The following is a 25,181-nucleotide window of genomic DNA, read 5'->3' on the forward strand; positions in this document are numbered from 1 at the left end:
TTATAACAGGGGGAATTTGGAGCCGTTATCCTGTTGACTGCTAGTCTGTGTTTGTGTGTGTGTGGCTCCACATGATCAAAAGAGCCGGGGGAGGGATAGAAATCTGCGTGGCGCAACAACGTCCATTAAATCCAGCGCCATAACTTTGGTGACATGCTGTGCAACGGCATTGAGGACTTGTTTGCTTCAAAGAAAAGGTTATCATGTCGTTTGGCAGAGATATCCAAGCAACAATTTATTTTTTTTTTTTTTAAATCAGATTCATATGACTTGCTTCCTTCATTTGACTTAAACATGGATGCTGGAAGTAATCAATTATCAATGCAAATACTTTCCTCTCCTATTTAAAGCTTCTGTGCAAAAAGAGACATGCAGTATTGAGAAGTGAGGCAGCAGGATATTATTTTGAGACTTGTACAAAGTTCAACCTGGGTTAAGACATCATTCTATTGATTCATCCTTCATTAAATTATATACATGCGCATTTTTCCCCTCACGGACCTTCTTTCAGAATCAGATGTCCATTGTATTTGCATTTTGCTCTCACTCTTTTACCTCACTTTGCAAATGTAATGAATGCACAGGAAATGAGGCATTAATGTAAAGGAAATTATGCATCTCCAGTGCAGAACAATCGCCTGTGGGAAGTTAGCCTGTGGCTAGCAAGCTCTCCATCAACCCATTACCCTGTGGCATGTTTATATTTCTAAAAAAGAGCCAAATCAGCTGCATAATCTTCTACATAAAACATTTGGTGTGCTTCCGACCATACTAACTTGTTTAGCAGTGTGGTTTCATACAGCAGAAAAGAACACACAATGCCAAATGAGTCAGATGTGCAACTTCTAGACGACGTTCACACTTGCAGGTCTTGACGCTCAATTCTGATTTCTTCATGAAATCTGATTTCTTTGTATGATCATTGACATTATATTTTATATGCGACCTCCATCAGTCTGCAGTATGAACGTTATCTGATCCCCAAAGTGACCTACATACGCAGAAGAAGGCATGACATCACGTTGAGTATGCTGTTTATGGCAGTAATTATGGATGCCACAGCAGTCAGTGGTTTGTGCAATAGGAGCTGACAAAATCTAGGGAAAATGATGAAGGGAAACAAGAAGTAGATTGATCAAAAAAAAGAAAGAATGCATCGCGTTTTATATTTGTCACTCAATCCCACGTCAATCATATAAAAGACGCATGCATGCATGCGACTTGACAGTTCGCAGTCGCATTGAACATCATCGGATACATCCCCGACTTGGTACCACATATAGTCGAGGCCTTGGTCTGGTGTGAAAAAAATCAGAATTGCAACATTCACACTGTAACAAAACAGATCAGATACAGGTCACTTGTGAGCAGAACATCGGAATTGGGTTCCATTTACCAGCAGTGTGACCGTAGCCTTAGACGTGCATATGAAAACACAAATTGAGCAACTACCAGTCACCTTTATCATGAATATCCATCATCATACAAGTGGAAAAGGATGTGCTTAAGCATGTATGATGTATCATCTCCCTTACATCGCTCGGAAGCATTGTATTTTGATGCAGTGCGCTGTGGTTTCCTACCCATAGAGCAGGCGGGGGTAAAAAAAAAAAAGTGATGAACCCACGATAAGGAGATAGGAGGTTGTGTAAATGAACATGAATAATGCATGGCCCCGCTTTGGGCGGCTGGCAGCTGTCTTTGAGAAGTCTGTTTTGAAAGTGGGCCTCTCCGCTTGACGCACATGCAAACTTTCTCACGCTGTGTTATGTGAGGTGAATACAGCATGGCGATATGTGGGACCAGAGTCCTGTGGAGAGCCATGTTTCATGAGATGTGAGACGAAAGGCATGGACCCCAGCGATGTTATTGTAAATGTATGGCTCAATGAGTGCTTCAGAGAAACCATGCTTTGATTGTGTAATCCATTGTAAACTATTGTTAGATGGGAAATGTGTCATCTGTGGCTCTTTATGTTTTCTACATGATGTTGGAAATAAACAATAATAGTTGCATGCTGCTATCAAATGTACCACCAAAACTTAACTGTAACTATATCGGTAGATTTTAATATGAAAAGCATCACCTGCATTTTACTTTTACCCCAATAACAGGAACTTTATCGTGAGGATCCTGGACCTAAAACATATTGTTCAGAAGCATTATTGTCCCTGCACTGTGAGAAAAATTTAATCATTAATGCGAGCTCATTACAAATGATGTAAACACTATTGTTGAAAAGAACAGGGTCACATAAGCACAAGCCAGAACTAGAAATTCTATTGTGGAACCTTTAGGAAATAGTGTGACCAGGCTATTGGTTTTGGGAATTCAGAAAAAAAACCAAAAACAAACATTTGTCTTGTTTCTCATTTCTCAAAGAATATTGCATGCTTCACAATACACAAATGTATTTGTGGTTGACACGCTCACCTCACAGAGGAAGATTCCTACTTCTAGCTTTGGGCTCTTTCTGTCTGGAGATCAATTGTGTGTGTATGGGTTATCTAAAAAAGACTGCTCTACTGTGTGAGATCGCCTGTTTCAATTGTGATGGAATGGTGACCCTGTCCTGGCCAATCGTCACTGGGAATCGACTCCAACCGTCTGCAACCCTATGATGGATGAAGATGTGTGGATGGATTCTGACAATTTGTCTCATTACTGTGGTTGACAAAAAAACAAAAAAAAAAAACATGCTGGACGCATATACAAGGCATTGTAATGTTTGCACTATCAATCCATTGTCTATAACACTGTATTCTTCATTCACCTGATTTAGATGTTAATATTCTCCAACTGAACCAGTTGAAGCATTTAATTTTAAAACCTGACTCTACATACACTACACATAAATGAATTGATGTCAAGTCTAAAAAGATGGAGCCCTTTGAAATGTGTTTGACACCCACGACAAGGCGAGCACTCAATATATCACATATAATTGTCCCATATTTCTGAATTGACAGGAAACCCTTGAGCTCAATAAACAAATAGGCCAGATTTTTCATTTGGAAGGCATATATCCGGCGTCTGGGCCTCACCTCTGTTTTGACAGCAATGTTGAAACTTTCACATCGAATTCATGAATATAAACACAAACCATGACAGCTGGCGAAGAATTCTGAAATGGAGCCGAAAAACATTTGCGAAAGGAAATGAAATGCTGCCTCAACTCTTGTGTTATCCTCTCAGCATAAGCGCAGACAAATTCTGGCACTCGGCCTCCAGTTCCCTTCTCGCAGTGTCGTTGCTGCTACTCTTACGACCGCGTGATCGCGGGTAAACAAATGCCACGTGCCGCATGAGGACACTGTAAACTTGGAGACTCTCAGACTGCCACGGCTAAAGTTGCATCAGCCTGAATCTTACACATTCCTTACATCATAATCCAGAGTCAAACAAAAAACAAGGGTAATTATTTCGACAGGTAACATGATATACGTTCTGTCAGTGTGCAAAGCGGAGCATCGACTGCTTCTCAAGGCAGTCAGTGCTGAATTTTCCTTTTCTTTTCGGTGCCGCATTTTCCAATGGAGTCACTAGCACACACAAAATCAATGGTGCAAGATAGTAAAACTATGACTCTATGTGCTGGGGAAACCATATCGATTTATGATCAAGTTCTGAGCACATGGGGCCTTTTGCTAAGACCGTTCCGGCACACACACGTGAAATATTAGTTCCCACAATTGTTGTATTGTTGATTCCTTCTTATTGAATAACAACAACAACAACAACAGCAACAGCAACAGCAACCATAATAATAATAATAATAATAATACTAATAATATTAATGTTACCTTGAATTAAAAGTAAATATGACTGAGTGAGTTTCCTTTATTGTCACTGTACTGTTTAAGTTTGAAGTTTATATATATATATATATATATATATATATTTTTTTTTTTTTTTTTTTCATTCTTCATGATTTGTATATTATATTATATTATATTATATTATATTATATTATATTATATTATATAGTGAGAATCACTCTGGGGGTTAACAATTAAATTATAATGAAAAGGGGGACAAAAAGTAATTGCAATATATTGTTTGTGCAAACTAAATACATTTAAATAAATAATCGGAATTATTATCTCTATAATTGCATTAACTAGTGTGCTAGTTAATGCAATTAAGCACATATTGTACAAAAGAGCATTCAAATTAATTCAAATATAAAGTAATTTCTGAGTCTATAAAATGGTTTATATCTATGAAACCATGTCTATCTACTTCAAACCACTAGTATGAAGGAAATATGTCCTCAAAGACATGTGAAGAAGTCTAGTTGACCTGTTGTAACTACTGTGACATGCATGATGTAATTTGTAATGTAGCGTCATTGAATCCCTCCACACACCAAACAAAATGTGTGGCCTTTTCATCTGTCGGGTTCTAAATAACATTCTGAATGAAGAAGAGATGAAGTTAATATTCAATGTAAGGGGACTTTTCTATAGTTCACAGATTTTACAGTGCTTGATATGGCAAATTTTATATTTTGCCTGCTGCAAACGCCTCATTTCTTTTAGAACTGAGCTTACTTTAAATGCTGAAGAACACAGACCAATCTTCTGGAAATAATTTATTACCAGCAGATAAAGTGAAGCTAAATTACTTTTGGTATTGTACATTATATAAGTGAACTATAAAATGAGAAAACAGTGTGATTGGTTTTTCCCATTTTCAACTGTGATTTTAATTTTGATAATGAGGTAAATGAAATGCAATGTCGACATGTACGACGTTCAAATCATATTACATTGTATGTGTCCAGAAAGTACACATACAATACATACAATACATACACAACCAGCCACACTTTGGATGGATTAAAATGTTTGTGAGTATAAAAACTGGCTCAAACTTATGTATAATAGAATATACTTCTAACTGCATCAGACATGTTAAAAAAAAACAAAGACACAGGGGTTTCTATTGATTAATTTCTCTTCATTTTGTCCTCAGTTCCAACTGTTCTTAGTGAGAGATATATTTTTTTTTTCAGCTGGCTCCCCGTGCCTTTTGATTTGCATATTTTATCATAAGAGATTGTCTGTGTACACTTCAGAAAGTATGTATATATTAAATTGGATATTCTCTGTCAATCACCCTCAAAATGCTTGCAAAGTGCAACCACGATATGTTTATTATTTTATAATATGGTACTATGTTAATCCCCTTGGGGAAATTCCTTTACCAAATTGTCCCATCGGTAGCAGCAACTGAGCAAATGCAGCTTTAAATCCCACTTACCTAATCCTGATGTTCACACAATCCAAGCTAGTCTCAATGAAATTGTATGCAAATAAAACATGTTTGAAAATACAATGTGCATTATGATTGAAATGCTTTCATTTTGATGTTGGACACTTTGTCATATTAATGTCCAAAGTTCATTCTTTGGATACATTAAACGTGTGATTTGATATGAGGTCTGGAGGAAACGGATCGGCCATGCTCCTGGAGAATTTTATCATCAGATGGTGAAACTTCTAAATGAAAAACATATGTACGGTCACATGGAACATATTCTCATTGACGGATGATAGTGCAATAAATATAAATTGATGAAATGTCGGTAGAGGCTTTTCACTGAAAATGTTAGAGCTTTGTATAATAGTTGGGTCTTCATACATTTTCTGCAACAGACAGACCTGTTTATTATGCTCCTGCATTATAACACATTTCATATATCTGGTTTAAATACATTTTTACGTAGACATTTAGCTGTCACTCTTAATGATGTGATCAAATTAATATCAATTCTATTTCCTGACCTTTGCTAATGTAAAAAAAAATCCCTTCACTTCAAAATTGAATAATTTCCCCATGGGGGTATTGATATGTATGCTCAGAACAGTGACAAATCCACCTGTAATTCAAAATTATAGCACACATGCAGACACACCTTTTTTTCTTATTATAAAATAGGACTGACAGCGCATTTCATTTTCCCTCACATATCAGAAGAATCTAATTGCACTTCAAAACAAATGAACGGACAAACACATCACCTTTGAAAATGAGCGTTCAAAAATTTAAATGAATGAACGAATGAGTCCATCTATTGCCAGAACAATCAATAACATTTCAAACGAGTGCTTTCAAATGTACCAAACCAAATCAATAACACAAACAAAGCAAATCTATGGTTGCTTTCAGTCGCTTGCTGTATCATGACTGCAATGAATCAATGGCTTCATGTTTTCCAACCGGGTTTCATGCACTCTGTCTTCATTCTACATGTCACTCCAGGGGGCTGGTTCCCATTAAAACATCCCTCTGCAATGGGGCCAGAGTGCTATGATTCAATCATGAGTCAACCTCTGTAGCTTAAATTCCTTGTGTGGGGTGGCAAGAGCAGCGGACAGACAGCTGAGTGGGTGGCCATCAATAATACAGAGACAGATCTCATTGTGAATGAAATATACATGGAAACCTTCCACAAAGGGTTTTCTAACAAAAAAAACAAAAAATACAAAAAACAGGACATAGTCTTGCAAAACTCCCAGATCACACAGACTCACAGATGCGGTAACACTTGTTAGGACACACACATGTAATTTATGTCCATGTTAAACTGGCTAGAAATGCCGTACATAGTCAAGTCATTGTTATTTAAAGCAAAAAAAATAAAATAAAAAACAGCAGCGGCAATGATAAAGGCTTTGACAAATGAACGATGCAGTTTTCCCTTCATTTTAGTCAGCCGTAAAGGATGTTGTGACAAGTCTCACTAAACTTGCTCAGAAATGATTAAAGTGGAAACTTGTTTTTCCTCTTTTCCTGTTGAGAACTAATGGCACATGACAGAATGTGTTAGCGGTGCAACCTGCCCTTCGACGGCTCCTTCACTTAGTTTCCCCGTGTCTCGCTCCCGACTACTTCAACTCTCACTTCAACTCAAAGCACTGCTTTATGCGACTTCTCACTATTTTCTTAGTTTTGTTTCTCTCTGCACAAAAAAACCATGCAACAAACAGGTAACCGCAACATCCCTCATCTTGTTCGTGTAATGATGGTCCATTTCTAGGGAAGTGGTGCCCCGAATACCCCCACCCCACCACCACCACCTCCACCCTGCCCGCATCCCACAACCCTGCTTTGCTTCCTGCTTTGATCTAGTTCGTGATAGGTTGAATGGTCATCCCTGACAAGATGTATGATTGGTTGTTTACTTCCTACCAAGGGAGATGAGTCTGGTCTCTGAGAGCAGGACCTCGTTATGGGAATATATGAGTGGGCCATAGAGGAGCCTGAGATGAAGGGACATGAGATGAGGCGGGGAGGGAAACCGCAAAGTGCCAGCAGAGTACATGAAGAATGTGGCTGGAAAACTGAGGGAAGTGCAGAATACATGTATGAGAAGATGAAAAGAAATGAGAATGAAGAGGGGTGAGTAACAGCAACAGACTTGATATAGCCAGCTTAACCAATACAGACTTCTTTTTTTTAATCCCTTTGGGGGGGAGGTGGTGATTCAAGAAAGTGTTAGATGAGGTTGAAAACTATGACTTTGTTCGTCTGATCTGAGATAAAAGTGAAGGCAAAGTTTAGAAAAAAAAAATAAAAAAGGACTGCATGATGGGGTAAAAGACATAAGAATCGAAGACTGATGAAGAGAAACAGAGGGGAATGAGCAGTCGCTAACAGAGACAGCGCTAATGATACCGCATTCGGTGTCACAGCTCCAGATACAAACAACAAGCACACAAAAATAAAGCCGGAGCCTTAAACTTCAAAACAATTTAATTGGAAGTGCTGGATGTTACAAGTGTGTGGGCGGTTGGGTTTACTCACTATGATCTCCCCTCATCATAGCCATGCCCCTTACTTTGCATTAATTACCACCACGCCGTATGCATCGACGCATGTCACCTGACACCGTTTGAAAATGCAAACAAACATGACAAAACAGAGTTGTTGTTTTTTTGTTTCTCTTGATTTCCATTCTGTTAATTTATGACAGCTTTTCTCCAGTTCAAATATGGGGAAAGGATGAGAAAACGTGACAAAGACAAGAGGAGGCAAAGACCTTTCTGCTGGGAATCTATCAGAGGCAAGTGGGGAGCGGAGGGTAGGAGTTCTCGGAGGACTATCTCTACAGCGAGTGGGTACATGAACGTTATAGCACTCATTTCAGGCTGTGTCGGCTGCAGTGGTGGATGCAGACTTAAACATCTCTGTTGCTAATTAAATCCTAAGATGGTACACCAGAAGGAAAAAAAGAAAAAAAAAAAAAAAGTTTTCCAGATCAGACTTCTGTGAGAAAGCCTCTGAGAACACTATGAAGTTGAGTTTTTCATCCCGAAAACTATAAAAGTGCTTGCTGCAGCGATCGCGAAAACTAAGTCATGATGTATAAAGCTGCAATAAGCAAGAACACATTATTGGGTGCCAAACATATATCTGAAAAGATAACGACGATGTCTGAACGTGGATTTCCATACATGTAAACGTGTTTGATCCGTCGCCTGTTTCCACTGTCCTCTGCGTGTGTCTGTTGAAGTGGGGTGTTTTGAGGCTTTGATAAGTCGTCTCTCTGATGGAGACAAAGCTGTTTGAAGCCTTTGAGAATGCTGGAGTCTCTTAAGTGCAACAAGAAGACACTTGTGCATGTTGGTGTTTGGCGGTAAATATTTAGCTTAATCTTTTATTATTTTTTCCAGCTTGAATCAAATAGGATTCAAAACCACCGCATCCCTTTTAGGCATAGATTGGGGATGGCAAATCACAATTTGTACTTCTATTCAAGGGGCATAATAACCCAACGGGAATGCCATTTTCTTTTGTTTTATTTATTTGGTGTGGAGGTAATACAAGAAGATTTCTGTTCCAGACTTTCAATTGGTCATAAATAAGATACTTTAAAAGATGGAGCTCTGATTTTGTCTCTTGACGGGGTGTAATACCTAACTTGTATATATAAGCTGGTTAGTCTAGCTTGAAATAGCATATACAATATAACTGATCAGATAAATAGAACTGACAAGTTGTGGAATGAGGGTTTTCTAATAATTTTGAAAGACATACATTCATCCAATCCTGGTATCCAATAATGCTAAATGCAAACTGATTCAACTTTTAACTGTAATAATTTATCATAAAGGGGCAGAAGGAGGTTTTTGTTACCAGAAATATAGAGAGTATCAGAAGCATTACTGTGTGTTTGCATCGCTATTCTGTAAATGAGCCACAACAGCTCATAGTCAAGGCCTGGTTTCTCATTATAGAGATATCCAGCAGTGATTTGATCCTTAGAACCCTACAAGGTTTCTTCAATGTCTCGCCTTGACAGATGCCAATCTAAATTTGACAATGGCAGAAAAAGTCTCCTGAGAACAAATGATCTGTGCAATTGATAATAATTAACTACAGTTGTCCAATCACGGTTCCTCGAATTGAAAAAGCTGCGTTCGTCTATTTATTTTAACCACAATTGATTATAGGAACCATAAGGTGCCATTTGGGCTTTTCTTAATGCACCAAATGGGTGGCTGACGCTGTCGGAAGAGCTCAAGTTTCTTTTGGTAAAACACTGAACCTCAAGTTCTTCTCAATGTAGTTCAACTCCATTGCATGGCAGCTGTCACCAGTATGTGTGTATTTTTTGCATGTTCTTCTTGCATGTTTTTTTTTTTTTTGCACACTCAGAGTTGAAGTTAACTGGTAACTTGGAATTGACTTTACCAGTGAATGTGGGTCTGCCTTCTTGTGTTGACTTTTCCAATGTGTATTATGCCTTTGCCTGTAGTCAGCTGGGATTATCCTCGAGGTTGGATGAAGCAGCATAGAAGGGATGTACACATATTGCTCCAAATGGTAACCAGTGCCCTCAGTTGACTTGGTGCGCTAGATCTACAGACTACAGAAAGAAATGCTGGCCCATGCAATAGTCATTATTTCAGGCTCAAAAAGATCCAAGGCTTCTGCAGACGTTTGCTTGGAGAAAAACTCAATTTAGCTCCAGTTTAATGAAAACCATGACTCTGCGTCCATCTGTTTCTTTTATTTTACTAAAGAAACAGAAATATTTCTTACTCGCTCTCTCTCTGTGTGTGTGTGTGTGTGTGTGTGTGTGTGTGTGTGTGTGTGTGTGTGTGTGTGTGTGTGTGTGTGTGTGTGTGTGTGTGTGTGTGTGTGTGTGTGTGTGTGTGTGTGTGTGTGTGTGTGTGTGTGTGTGTGTGTGTGTGTGTGTGTGTGTGTGTGTGTGTGTGTGTGTGTGTAATCGTAAGCGTTATTAATAAATCTGTACCCACTTTTGGATCCGTCTACCTCCGGTGTTTCACAATGGCATATACATCTACCTCAGCTGTGTAGCATAGATAAGTAAAATGTTGCTCAGCCAGACAGCAACAGAGGCAAAGGAACTCTTTCGAGGCTCAGACTATGAACCATAATTGGATTGCATAATAATCCGCTCAAGTGATTTTCTGGATTACGGCGTAGTAAAAGGGTGAAGGGAAGCAACGTGAAAGTGTCGGCGCAATCTTGCCTGATAGATATGATTTGTGTGATAGTGTTGTGATTAGATGATGATAATTGCACAATGCTTCACCTGAGCTGACATGTCAGCGCTTCATTACTCAGTCCAACATTGTTTTATTTGTGGCTTCGTGATGAGTATCAAAATGGGGGAAGGGCACTATTTTCATTATGTATGTACATAATTCTGACATTCTTCTGTTCTTTTTTTTTCTTCTTTTTTTTGTCAAAGCTAAAACTGGCATTCTTCTGTTGTCCTCCTGAAATAATGAAAGTTGTGGCATAATGAATTATTCCCTGGGTTTTTACTTCTCAAAAGCGGGGAAAATATAAAGATTTCATGTTCCCCTCCCTCTGAATCACTCAGGTCACAAAGCAGTTGCTGCCATCAAGTGCGAATAAATATGGCACACCTTCAGGTGTTTGGTGAGAAACTGATGACCCCATTGCTTTGCAAGGAACTTTAAAGACAGACACGCTGGCACAGCTGTCTTTGTCATGCTGACAGCTGCATTATGGGAAATCTGAGTCATCGTTGGCTGTCATAAGTAGGGTCCATGTCAGATTCAGTTTGCATGACGGTCATCTGGATCATGTAGTGTAAAACATTTTATACAGAGAGAGTGTATAATATGAGGTGTTACTCAATGTTAAATGTGGTTACTACTCAGCATTGTTGTGTGAGTCTGACTTGTGCATTGTACCTATGATTTGTAACACATCGTTTGTTGCTGTTAAATGCAGTGTATTTCTGCACCTGAAGTTCAGTTCTATTGTTATGTTCAGCCAGTATCACACTTTATATGGCAGTACTTTTAAAATATGAGCTTCTTAAATGGAGGGATTGTCTTGGATATGGATACTACATATGACAGCAAGCATCAATTTTTAAATTGTTTTGCAAACAGAGCCAACACCATTATTACTAAATTACAATTATGAAGTCGAGGGGCAATTCACCAGATTGCATTCTCATTGGGGTTTGAGAAACTTACATAGCAGTTTCTATTAGTGTGTCTGAATGTGACTTGTGCATCCAAAAGTACACCGACATTGCCTTGATGCAATATTATTTAAATCAGTGCTAGTTTGCAAGTTTTCACAAATAAATGTTGGCATTGCATCACACACATAGGCTTACAAAGATTAGCAAAGCAGATTTTAGCAGATCTTTTTTCATCTCAGCCAATATATGCATTCACCAAGGATGCATCAGTTACATGTTGATATTTTAAAACTGGATTTCTGATTACTTTATCAGAGAAAAAAAAGTATATACATATATATATATATTACACCATTTCACACAGTTCTGTATGAGCTGCCTTATCAGACTTAGGGAAATCCACACTAGCATCCACAGTGACTACGCTTTTAAAATGACTAAATGGGGGCTTCCCTGCGTGATTTGGGCACCATGATCTTATTATCCAGGTCCATAAGGAGCTTATTCTCAGCTTGTTGGAAAGACATTACATCTAAATGATCATTGCCCACATAGGCTACGGAAGCTCTTTCTGGAGACAGTCAGCCACAAAGACGAAAGAGAGGGCACGTAACAAGATACATAAGAGTGGTGTAATGGAGAAATGGGAATACCAAACAGGATAATGGATGAATTATCTCTACTCTGACCAACAAAGTGTGTGGTGGAGTTGATGGGGGACTGAGGGTGGGATGAGCGAGCAGGAAAAAATGCTGTGGCAATTCAAAAATGGATGAGCTCAATGGGAATCTGAGATTAAAGCATAAAAACAAAGCCAGTGAGCTGCACGGTGGGACAACACCTTCCAGTGTCCTCTACATAGAAATGTAGGAGAAGAGCAAGAGAAATGCAAAACGAGGTTTGAGAGGGCGGGTGAGTGAATAAGAGTGAGAGAAAAACTGTACATGAAACAGCGAGTATGAAAGAAAGGAAGGAGGGAGAGGGAGAGGCTGGCAGCCACTAATCCCAACAGAAAAACATTCTGATTAGACTTATCCTTTCCTCTGAGGATTAGAAGCTTTGATAAAACCTTCAACCCAAAACCAAAATCAATTTAGTCAGGGTGTAACATTCACAAGCAATATCCTCCTTATTTCCCCTATAGACAAACGTATGAGAGCGAAGCTGTGTAAAATGAGCAATCCCTTTATTTTCTTCGTATTTTAAGTCCTCCTACTTCTAAAAGCTTCTCATTCACTGAGCCTGATTAATGCATGTCCAAACAGCACGCTACAATTTAAGCTAAAGTGGTCTCGTGGATTTGTAATATTCACTTTTGCAATTTACTATTACAAAATAGTAAATTGCAATCAGATAGCCCGTGTTGCACTTTGTTGTACTTATTTTCTGCCTAAATCCCCAGGGTGACAAAAGGAGAATCTCTTGACAAGCCGGATGGCCCTCGAACATGGTGAGAACAAGGAGACTGTAATCAAAACAAGCAGGCAACCTCAGTGCCTCCCTATAAATGATTCAAACAAGGACACAATGCTTGTCGAAGATGTCAGTCGTTTAATCACAAAAAAAGGTCAGGCTTAATTGAGTCGTTGCCGAGACAGATTTGGGATTTGTAATATTTGTTTTATTATTTTGGCTTCAAAAGGATGTTTATGCTTTCTCATTTCTGTCATTGCTGATTGGACCAGGATAGAAGATGAAATCATTAACAGTGTGGGTTCATAAACTACACAAAACAAGCAAACATAACACACTATAATGAGACCAGCAATTACTACTTTTATTTCCAGATAAAATGGACAATGCTTCTATTGTAGATTATCATGGAAGTTGCCATGCTCACCGTAACAACACTTTACCAGAGACTGAAAAGAAGTACATTGGTAACCATGTCAGAGTCACATAAGTAATAATTGGTTACATTTTGGTGAGTTTCTATGTTTTACCTTTAACTGAATGAAGGTTAAGTCAAAGAAACTCCATGGAGCTCAGCATCTTATGGGCAAGGCATTACAGAATTCAGATTTTTTTACCCCCCCCCCACACCCAATCTTGATCTTAACTACTTTCAGTAACTGATCCAAAGCTGACCTTGGCTAAAAGTTTGAATTTGCCCCTGCAGTGAGAAACCTTTACTCCACCTTTACTGCATCTGTACAATTGCAGCAATGTGTGTTTGCTTCCTTTTCACAGCAAATCAGCAGAGAAAAACGTTTTTTTTTTTTTTTTCTCTCTCATCACGGTACACTGCTGGGAGTTTGAGCGTCGTCTTAACTGTGCTTGGCAAGCAGAACTTAGAGTGTAGCACAAGTCCTGAGAGACCCGGCAGCTACAGCTAATCACTGAAAAGACATGACACACACCCACACAACTGTTCGCGCCCACACAAATTTGCACATGCAAACACTGTCCTGCGTGCACACCGACTGCTATTACACACACTATTAACAGAAGGAGATGTGGGAAAGTAAAGGGATGTAATTCCAACCAAATTGGATTAGGAGTGTCTTCTAAAATGGAACAAGCATGAGAGGGCTCCCTTGAAACTTTGCTGTAAAGGGACATTGGCGTTGAAAAATGAGCTGCATGCTTTTTGGTTAGGAGACAATTCAGATTCATCACGGATGGGGAAGCAAGGGGAGGGGAGGAGAGCGAAAAGAGGACTCTTCATCCAGGGAAATGATGCTCCATTTGAGCGGCCATCCAGTCATGATCAGTCCCCACGCCTTAATATATGTGGCCAGTTAAAAAAAAGGAAAGAAAAAAAAAAAGAGAACAGATGACGCACAGGACCACTACCTATATTCTTCTGACTCTCTTGGTATCTCATTTTTCTACTATCTATTCTCCATCCCTTTCTCTCTTTTTTTTTTTGCAATTTCCTCCCTGAGCACAGACTATGTGCTTATGAATTTGCAGTGCAAGCAATCTGCGCTCGCCCATTCCCTTTTTGTATATTATCCATCTGCTTATACGGGCCCATTTGATGCCGTGTGTCCCTGGGGTAGGCAGACCCTAAGGGGGAGCTGGGGGCAATGATGCCCACTGGCATACCCATTATGCTGCCCAAGGCATGCCCATGGTAGAGAATGGCCAGTGTCCTTCACTTGGGAAAATTAGAAAGCATCATCCACGGTGGGATAAGACCTTTATCTCGTGTTGTGTTCGGATTATGAACAAGTACAATACAACAGGCAGCTTTGCATGATCGTCAGTGATGTACGAGTATTCATTTGAATATCTGAAATTGTGTGGGAAACCAAACATTCTTGAGGACTTTTCTGGAAATGAGATGTGACATCTCCTTTCAGTAAAGTGCACTTGCAGGGAGTATTTTCAGCCACCTTGAACGTTAAAACCAGGCCATGGTGACGTACTCAAGCCTGCATATTCTTTGTATGCAGGACTTGAGGTGCACAAGGCTGGAGGTTAACTGCACGACAGAATTGGACCTGTGGGGTTGTGGGGAATGTGGGTGCTGGAGTGCAGAGTGAAAGCACATAAATGTGTCAGCCCAGTGCTGTCAACTTGTTAAAAGGTAGTGTGTGTGTGTGTGTGTGTGTGTGTGTGTGTGTGTGTGTGTGTGTGTGTGTGTGTGTGTGTGTGTGTGTGTGTGTGTGTGTGTGTGTGTGTGTGTGTGTGTGTGTGTGTGTGTGTGTGTGTGTCCGCACATCATGTAAAGAGATGTTAAGGAGCTTGTTCCATCATGCTGATGAGCTCTGTAATGCAATGTAGTTGCAATTCACCGACAGAAGTGAGGACGCTTTCCTGAACATCATCTCCATTATCTCTGTATACATTAACCTTGAGCATGGCGGCGAGTGAGTGAAGTGTTCCACACGCACGCGCGCACACACACACACACGCACACACACTCACACACACACAGCATATGCACGCACACAGCATATGCACAGTATAAACTGTTTCCAAAATGTATAGCACATTATTTCCAGGCCCTCATGCACACCGGATAATTTTAAAGAAGAAATGAGAAATGATTAATGATTACAATCTTTTGTATTGTTGTCTGTCTGTCTATGTTTTCGAATGTGGCAATCAAGATGTCATTGAGCAGTTTACATTTCCTAACATCATGGCCATTTCATTTCTACTTGCTAGAAAGCAACTGGATGAATACAAGCACAATTAAAAACACAACACATGTTCTCAATACTTAAAAGAAAATCATTTACAATTTATTATTGGAGTTTGAAATCCAGTCGTCATATCAGAAGCGTCTGTCAAAACTTTGGCCATCTATAAAGTTTGTAGTTGTCTTTCAAATAGGCTTTTTAATTCAGTGATAGAAAGATTTTCTTCACTTAAAGTAACGCTTCTTTCGACTTGCACTATTTGACACTGGTCAACCAATCCATTCATCTTTTGTGTGCCTTAATTTTCTTTATTCTTATTCACTACTGTACTGTGGGGTACTATTTTCATTATTGCGTGTTCTAGATTTTTTTTAAATTTTATTTCTATCCTCCAATCCTATAAAAACAACCATTGTTTCAGTGCCGGACATGTACTTCAAGCATTTCACTGCACATCCTCTGTATATCTGTTGTGTGTGATGAATAAAGGACTTCACTTGACTGCAATTAAATTTCCATGAACAGGTACCAAATTCTCATCCAACACATTGTACTAATGTTTTATCTACTGAATTTGATGTGACAAAAAGAAAAGAAAGCATCAGTAGTGGAGGAATGGGCATACCTATATGTGCTTTGTGCATTGAACTTTGATTGAACCTGTGGGTGTGGTCAGTAGACTTTTATTTTAACGGCCAAAACAGAATAAGCTGCTGTGCTTTCAGCCCAAATAGATGCAATAGAGAGAGAGAGAGAGAGAGAGAGAGAGAGAGAGAGAGAGAGAGAGACAGACAGAGACAGAGACAGAGACAGAGACAGAGACAGAGAGAGAGAGAGAGAGAGAGAGAGGTGTTTTTTCTCTCATGCGTCTATTTGCAAGGATGATGTAGCTTTACAAAATATCAGAATCCCACACTCATCTTTGATCATTCAGGGCAGACAGCATGGCGGCAGAGCAGCAGGCTGCTGTTTAAGTTAAGAAGTGGAACCAGAAGCATCCCTCGGAGAGAAATATTGCATAATGAACCGATCCCTCAGTCGGGATCCTCTATTGTCAAGGACATACACTGTGAGCGTGCTAATGTATCTGCATGAGTATCTCTGTGCCGCCGAGCAGGAAAGTTCAGCACAACACAAGGTCTGCTGTCGTTATAATGTCATATTGATCGAGATGCATTCTCTGTGGAACGAGGCATTGTGAAGGTCTCCGTGTGCGTGCAGGTAAAAACTGAGTAAACACAGCAAATGAGCGAGAGTCAGGTCTTTAGTGGGAATGCCTAAGTGGCTGTGAATTGCCGTCGAATCAAATAAGCTGCACTTCAACTCGCCACAGAGCATATGTAGGTACGATGCCAATGTAAAACAATGCAAACGAGGGCTGTGACAGATTGCAAGCGATGGCAACCACAGCAAGGAGCCCGCTATTGCAATTAGGGCCTGTGGAGGTCCCTTGGGAAACAGACACACTCCAGTCTCGGCACCTGTATGTGCACTGAAAAATGCACACACAAACATCCAACAAAGATGAATGAAACGTTTGTTTGCTTACACACAATTGGATCCCGTCTCAAAATGACAAGCGATTGGCGTGACACCGCACGACACACGCGCAAATGCACATGCTGGTGAATGGCTGCATTCACGGAATCATGAAGAAAAAGGCTTAAGAACACGAGGATTGTCAATGCAGTTCGTTGTAATTGTTTTCCTGTGACTGAGAGTTCAACCAGGGGTAAAGAAGGGTTTATAACTGAACTGTAAACAACCTTTTATCTCTCATGTGTGCGCGGGACACAAGATAATGATAAGATAAGTGCATGTTCAGGCAAAAAAAATTTTTGATGGCCACTGAATGACCTCTACTTCGTGTGTCTTAAACGAGGGCAACCTCAGTCTCCCCTGCTAAAAGTTGCCCTTTCAAGACTCAGTCTAACCTTTTCTCAAGTTGAGAAATCTGAATCAGTCATCTGTGAATAGAATTAAGTAAGTGTACCTTTATAAAAAAAATAAAAAATAAAAAAAGCTGAATTTCCGAACTAGAAATCACACCTCAGGAGAATCTGTCGAGGAATTTTTTTTAAAAATAAAAATAAAAATGAAATGAAATGAAATGAAATGAAATGAAATGGATGAATGGATGAATGAATGAATGAATTAATATATATATATATATATATATATATATATATACATATATACATATATACATGCATATATACATAGACCATCTTAAGAACCATCTCTGAATAAATTAATCGTGCTCTGGCTCTGTTCTTCAACCCAGTAATAGTTTAACTGCTTTTTGTCAGTCCCTCACAAGTTTGTCAGATGCTCAGAATTATTTCTCACGTTTTCCATTTCCCACAACCTATGTTAGAGCATATGAAACTTTGCTGTGTAAGTTTATTTTATTTTTGGTCATATTTTGCCTTCGTTGGGTCTCAGTGTTTTTACAGTTGTACACCGTGCTTCCAGTGATAACAGATGGTGAGTACCAGTGTATGTTGATATGTTACTTTTCAATATAAGTTACATTATGGCATTAAAAAATAAAACAAGTATTAATCATAATTAATATCACAATAGTTTGGGTTTTTTCATTACCTTTTAACAATAACAGCAATACACTAGCAACATTCATTATTCATTCATCATTATAATCTACTGCTGTGTTATGCCTACATTTTGTGCAAACTCTGCCTTATTGAGCATAATGACCGATGATGCATTCTAACTCCCACCCATTATGTGTTTGTTTGTTTTACCCAGGACCTTTCTTAAAAATGTTCCTCGCCTCTCTGTTTGCTTCTCTCTCCATCATTATCTGTGATACTGTTGTGTGTTCTTGTCTATCTTGCATTGTATGTCTATATTGTAAGAAAGCTATAAATAAAGTATTAAAAAAAACAACCCAAAAAACAATGGCGAGTACGTGGACATTGGTATGAACAGACAACAAAGTTGGATTCTATTAAGGGTGACTCATGTTTTTGATGAATCAGTCCATAAAATTTAAATAATCCAGCAAACCCGCCCCCCAAAACAATAGCAACTCATTGTTTACATTGTCATTATCAATATGGACTGCAGTGCCAAGGTAACAGAGAAGGCAATGACACGGAATTTATCCAAAGCCGAATGAGATGGGGTTTCAATCTCCATGGATAATGTGATGAGGCATGGCCAGATTTCAGAGTCAGTGCTTTTGTAGGAAACGCTTCATTGTAAGGTAAATATATGAGTGAATAAAACCGTTTACACTTTGGTACGGAGATGCAATTTCTCTGCGGAGTCCCTCGTGGTAACAAGACACTTTACAGTAAAGAATGAATGTTACCTCGAGACTTGTGCTTTTACACCCCCCACATAGCGAATGCTAATTACAGGACGTAATAGTGCTGCAACATGTTTTGGGATTTGTTGTGGGCTTGTCGTTCCTTGGCTCTCTCCCCTTTTGTTAATGAGGGATGATGGGCAGATGGCCGCTATATCTACAGTATGTGTGGCACAGACAGGTGTTAATAGCTCACCACTGACAAAAGTATGGTCATCCACACTGAGCAGCTCGAGACACAGTGGTGGGCAAGTAGAAAGAAAGAAAGAAGTTCATTACATTTTTATTTATTTATTTTTAATAAAACTGTGTGGGCTGCCTCTGAAATTGTCCGCAAAAGCTTTAGGATATATATATATATATATATATATATATATATATATATATATATCAGTCACAGTAGTGACTGGTCCCTGAGCATACATGGGCACACTGAGCATTCTACTGAGTACATCGCATCTTGCATATGTGCAAACCTATAGTAGATTGTGCATGTGGGTTTTGCATGTTTTAAGCTCTATTTACACGAGAATGATTAGCTGGGAAAGCTGTAGGAAAAGGAGGGAAATATAACTGACCCAGAGAAGATTGCCTGAAACGGAGTACAAACACAGTGAATATCCTATTCTGCAGTGAGCTAAAACAACAAAAAAAAAAAAATACAATAAAAAAGTCATGGGGAGCCGGCTGAAGTCAAACTCTCACCAGAACAGCAGTATCTTTGCTGTAGGATGAGCCTGATGTCATTTATTTGGAAAAGATGAAACAGCCAAAATCATACACATGAATGCAGATCACATTATTTCAGTTATTCTTTTTTACATACATGGATGAATGGATGAATGGATGGATGGATGGATGAATGGATGGATGGATGGATGTCATTAAATCAATGAAAACCCTCATCTCTGCATTGATCATTTTACACCAGGTAGTTTTAATAACTTTGAGCTATGTGGGTATGAAAAACATTCAAATATTGCAGCAACTTCTGAAACTTATATTACTGTTCCGTCTCACAAGTTACTGATATTCACTGTCTGGTCCCAAATTACTACTACTGGCACTAATTCAGTCTGATAAGGTTCTTTGACGTTAAGTCTTAATTTCAGTCTTTATTATACATACAAACAGCATTAAATCCCCTTTCTTTTGTCAGTGAGCAAGATTTGCACAGGCATTGAATGCCATTGCCTTTATCCATGCATGAATCTACATGCTTGCAATGAACTAACAAGCACAGACATCAATTGGTTTATTGCATCTCTTGCTAAAATCCCAAAGGCACAAACACTAACACATGCATGTTTTGTTTTTTTCCTACCTGTTTCTTTCCCACACAAAATATCATCCTAATTATTTTATGCTGTCATTTCAAATTGATACATTGCATTGTTGGTGAAGCCTAATTTTAGGCTGCTCAGTTCTACGGTGGTGGTAAATAATGAAACGTGTTGTCGAGTCGAGGGCCTGGAGCTCATTGTGTAATGTCTGCCAGTCTGGGCCGACTAACCAAATCAGTCACCGTTATGATAGATTTGTTTATCCGATCTTTTGACAAGGGAATCATTATGTAACTACATGGGATTTGTGATTGTGTGTCTTTCAGTCGACATATATGGCCCACCCAGACAGAAAGGGGAGACTAAACACTGTTAGAGATAAGTCCTCACACCCATTCATACAAAGTCTGTAACATCCTCGAAAGAGCTTTACTTTTTTCTTTTTTCATTTTTTTTTTCAGGCCCACCGTGACAGGCAATCGTGTGGTAATTCCATATCACAAAAAAATAGTATCCAAATATGCTGATTCCCAATCATCTATTTTGATGATTTGATGAAAAGTGTCCACAGTTGCTATAGTTACTGGTAGTTTGATAAACCCCATGCACAGTGCACTTTGCCAATCTGAAATTAGAAGATATGATGAACTAAAATGCTGCTCGCTGTCGGTCTCATATGTGCCTGTGATGAATGCATTTATCAGTCATTTCACAGAATTTTAAGTAGATGTCACCCCTGACGAGAATTTCTGGCATCATTCATATTTGAATGCATAGAAAAAAATGTGTCTGCCCAGAATAAAATGTGCCAATATCAGAGATGTAAGCATATTTTTTTTTTTGTATGACAATTTGGCAAGGAAACACTACCGCCCTGGCAAACATCTTGATTTCATGTTTAGTGTTTTGCTATTTAAATAGTTCAACACTGTGGCAGACGACTGCAGGGATTATCAGGCTTCCGTGCTCCCAAGTCCTCCTACGATCATTCTACTTTTCGGAAATAAGATAAAAAAAGGCCAAGATGTGAAAAGAAATTTGATAGAGAACATTATACAATTACTCTTCTCACAATGAGAAGGAACTTGTTACCGGGAAGAACAAGTGTTAATTTCCTGGTTTGGTAATGTGCAAATAGCTCTATTATTAGTGGCATTATACTGCATTTGTAATAATAGTAAATGCTCTGACACATTAGCTGAATAGTGAGCACTGAGTGAGTCAGTCTAATGACTGAATCATGCCTCAATCACATCAACCTTATATTCAGACAAAAATAAAAAATAAAAAATAAAAAATAATATATAAATATATATATATATATATATATATAATTAAACACATTTATTATCACATATTTAATTGAGAGTAAAGGAAACATTGCTCGACACTAATAAAGTTAATATCATACCATATATCATATGTATTTGTCCATGTATCAGTTTCTCATTTTACTTGCAAAAGTCAGTCAAATGTTTCAAAACTTGTCACAAAAATGTCAATTTTCTCAAAACACAATAACCAAAAGAAATGGAAAACTTCAATCCAGGTTCATGAGAAAGTTTAGGAACTCTAAAATATCTACTTAATATCTCTCCAAAAATATGTTTTGCATCTTTTTTTTTTTTTTTTCAAAATACATCATCTCATTGTGGGAATCTAATTTTCTAAAATAATATACAATGCAATTCAACCATTTATCACTTAATTACTTTGAGGTATTCATATGTGATCACCTTGTTTGCATGTTCCTCTCTCATTTTTTTGCACCTTGGTGTCATGTTCTAGCCTATGTGAACTCCATTTAGATGATACTTATTCTCAGCAGGTACAGCATCATTAATGATTTTTACATTCTAAGCGGGAATATTTCACTTGATTTAATACGGCTGGCCGCAGACAGAAGTTAAATAAAGTGTTAGTGAATCAAACAAAGTATTTCATGAGGATTAATTTGCTTTTCACTTTTCTTGTTTGTATTTCTGGTTCTGATGCTCTTCAATCCCTTTCAGGGTAATGGGTCCACATAGGTAATAATGCAAACAGCAGAGAAATGTTATTATGAAGTACATTGAATTATAGATGCTCGCAATAATGAGCATGGCAAGCTGTTTAAAAACTAGCTTTGTCTGGCTGTAAAAAGTCATTCATTAGGAGTTCACGCCTAAAAGGGAATTTTTTTCTTAATCAGAAGTCTGTCAGGAGATAGTAAATTGCTTTCAAAAAGAGATGAGCATTTAAAAAAAACAAACAAAAAAACCCAACAATAACAAATTTGTGCTTTCTGCTGAGGCTAGAGGGTACACTTGTTTCCAGCAATTGTTCACAAAGCTGCTGCTGCACAGTCATGCCTTTTACTGTATTTCCAAATTCAGCGGTTCCATAGTAGGTTATTAAGCTGAAAACAAAGGGAAATGCTTGATCAATCATTTCTCTACCGAAGCTCGCTTGGAAATATTTAAAAACTTCCTGGAAAAAATGATGTTGCCACAACTTGAACGATGCCTTGTGACCTCACACGTCCTAAATGGTCCGAGCAGAGGTGTTAAGATTCCGTGTGCAAGCTGGTGGAGTGGACGGAGGAGAATGTTCTTCGGCTGTGGGCACATGTCATTATGCAAGCTGTGAGCTGTGTTTTTACGAGTCGGCATTGCACAGAGTTCACAGAGAGGTCAGCGCTCCCGATTGCTCGATCCTCCGAGTCTGAGTCATTTCAGTAGCGGACCCCAAGCCAACAGTGAACAAGAGAAGTGTGGGGCGTGTAAACATCATTGCAATACAAGAATGCCATATTACTCTCTATCACGAGGCTTATGTGTTGTAAATGAATCGACCCTAAATCAAATACAATTTTTTTTCAACAATGGGTGTCAGCGTTCACTTGTGATACAATTTGTCATTTTAAGCATTTACTTTAAAAGTGTTTAATAAACTTAAAGATATATAACAAAAAACTATATTATTTTCAAATGGCTGCAATATATACAAAAGTAAGCTAACAAAGTCAGCAACGGGAGAAAAATTACAGTTTGAAGAAAAACCTTTGATCAACTATACTTTTTAATTTTAATGACAGTCCCGTTTTCTCAGAACTTTCAATAAAACCTGTACCATGGTTCTAGAAAAAAACAAAACAAAAAAAACAAAACCAATGCAACATTGACAGAAAGCCACAATATGTGAAAATGACAGTGACCCTGACACAGATTAAAGTCTCCTTATCATTCAACACTAACTCCAATGTCCATCCAATGGATGTTTTTCTTCCTTCCAAGAGAGGAGAAATGCCAGGAGACAGAAACATTTCAGTGAAAAATTGAAAGTAGAGAAAAAAATGAAGATGGCGACGGATTCTGAAACCCTAAAATAAAAGTGCATTTAGTGTGGAGATGTCAAAAGAAGTCCAAGGTGATCCTAATACAAAAAAAGCCATTTGTTTGATAGATACTCAAAGTACAAGTTTTAGCCAGAAAATGTATTTGCACAAGTATTTAATCAAATTACTTGAAGCTGAATGGAACTTAAGGGATGTAAAAGCATAGGTTTTTCGAGCCACAACTAAACTTAATAGAATTAATATTGGTGGTGGAGCATTCATATGGCATCTGGATTGGGAACGGGAACTTTTAATCGCTTAGTAATTAAATGCATGAATTCCAGATGAATGTGTAACACCGACCAGCATGTGCACCCCAACGGCAGGCGACTTCACACCCATTTCATTTTCAAGATGCAGAACCACCACACAAGCCCGCATTGATTTCTTACTTACTGTAATGAAAATACCTAAAAGCTGGAGTTTACTAATGAATAAAGGTTAACATTTTCATCCACCTCTTCCAAGTGGAGCTAAATGAGCCTGAATCTCTTCAGCTTTCTGTTGGCATAACGAAAAGCAAACCATTAGCACCTTTCCCCAAAGTTGGGCACACAATTATTCTTCAGTGACGATGCCATTGTTTTTAGGTAAGCGATGGTCTTTGAACTGCCATATCTGGGACTTGGTTCAATCAAATGCATTGTGTTTATTTTCATTTTTTTTTTAAACATGCCTGCTCATTTGTCTTCTGGCACTGTCTACAATCCCTTATTAATTGACTCTTTTGTCCTATCTCCCAGCCTGAGCCTCTGCGGTTGCCTGCTCCTCTTTTTTTGTTCTGCCATCTGAACATGGTGAAAATGAAAGCCCCCCTCATAATATCCCTGGTCTTGTTCCCTTCTTTGTTCTGTCCCCGTGTTTGTTGGAATAAAGAGGGACAGGTGAACAGTTTATTATTGGGGAATCCAGCAGTTTGGAAAATAAAATGAAGGCTGTCCACAGCAGCGCCACTCTGTGTGTCATTTTGGCTTCTGATACTTCCAACTTGAATACGAACAAAACATCTGCACTCCGACCATTACAATCTATCACTTGCTCCGACTCTGAACAACATGGTTTTGTGTGCATTGTTGAACGTGTGGGCGTGTGTTCCCGGTCTAGCAGCTGGACAGGATAGCTTGGTCTCATCTTCCAAATCCTCACTCAGTAAATGTTGTGCCCTCGTATTACCAATGTGGAAAGAGCACACAGGGCAGGTCCACTGGGGTTGTGGGAAAGCTGGCTCACTTTAATATAGTTCTTATCTGTGTTGTTCTTTCAGTTTAGGGATAAAGCTGAATGTAAAGCCATTGGAACTCACTTCTGTCTTCCTTAGAGGCTGTCCTTAATCTATCCAACATCAATTCATGAATTTCAGGGCTTATGAATAGATACAAATACTATCTATGCAGAGTTTTAAGCTTTTTAGATAAACATTTGATTTTAGTGAGGGTTCTAATTCAACATATCCGATTTGTAACTGGTATGTGTTTGCTTTCTGCAAGGACAAGATTAATCATTAGATCATAAACCGTCCATAAATCATGCAGTGTAGGAATGTGTGTTATATGGTACTATAACACACATTAATATACATTCATTTCATACAGGGTCCCGTATTCCCTTGACAACACAGATTAAAAGGAATATGCCTCAGATGAGTCTTGTG

This window comes from Blennius ocellaris (assembly GCF_963422515.1).
Source record: "Blennius ocellaris genome assembly, chromosome: 20".
Taxonomy (NCBI): domain Eukaryota; kingdom Metazoa; phylum Chordata; class Actinopteri; order Blenniiformes; family Blenniidae; genus Blennius; species Blennius ocellaris.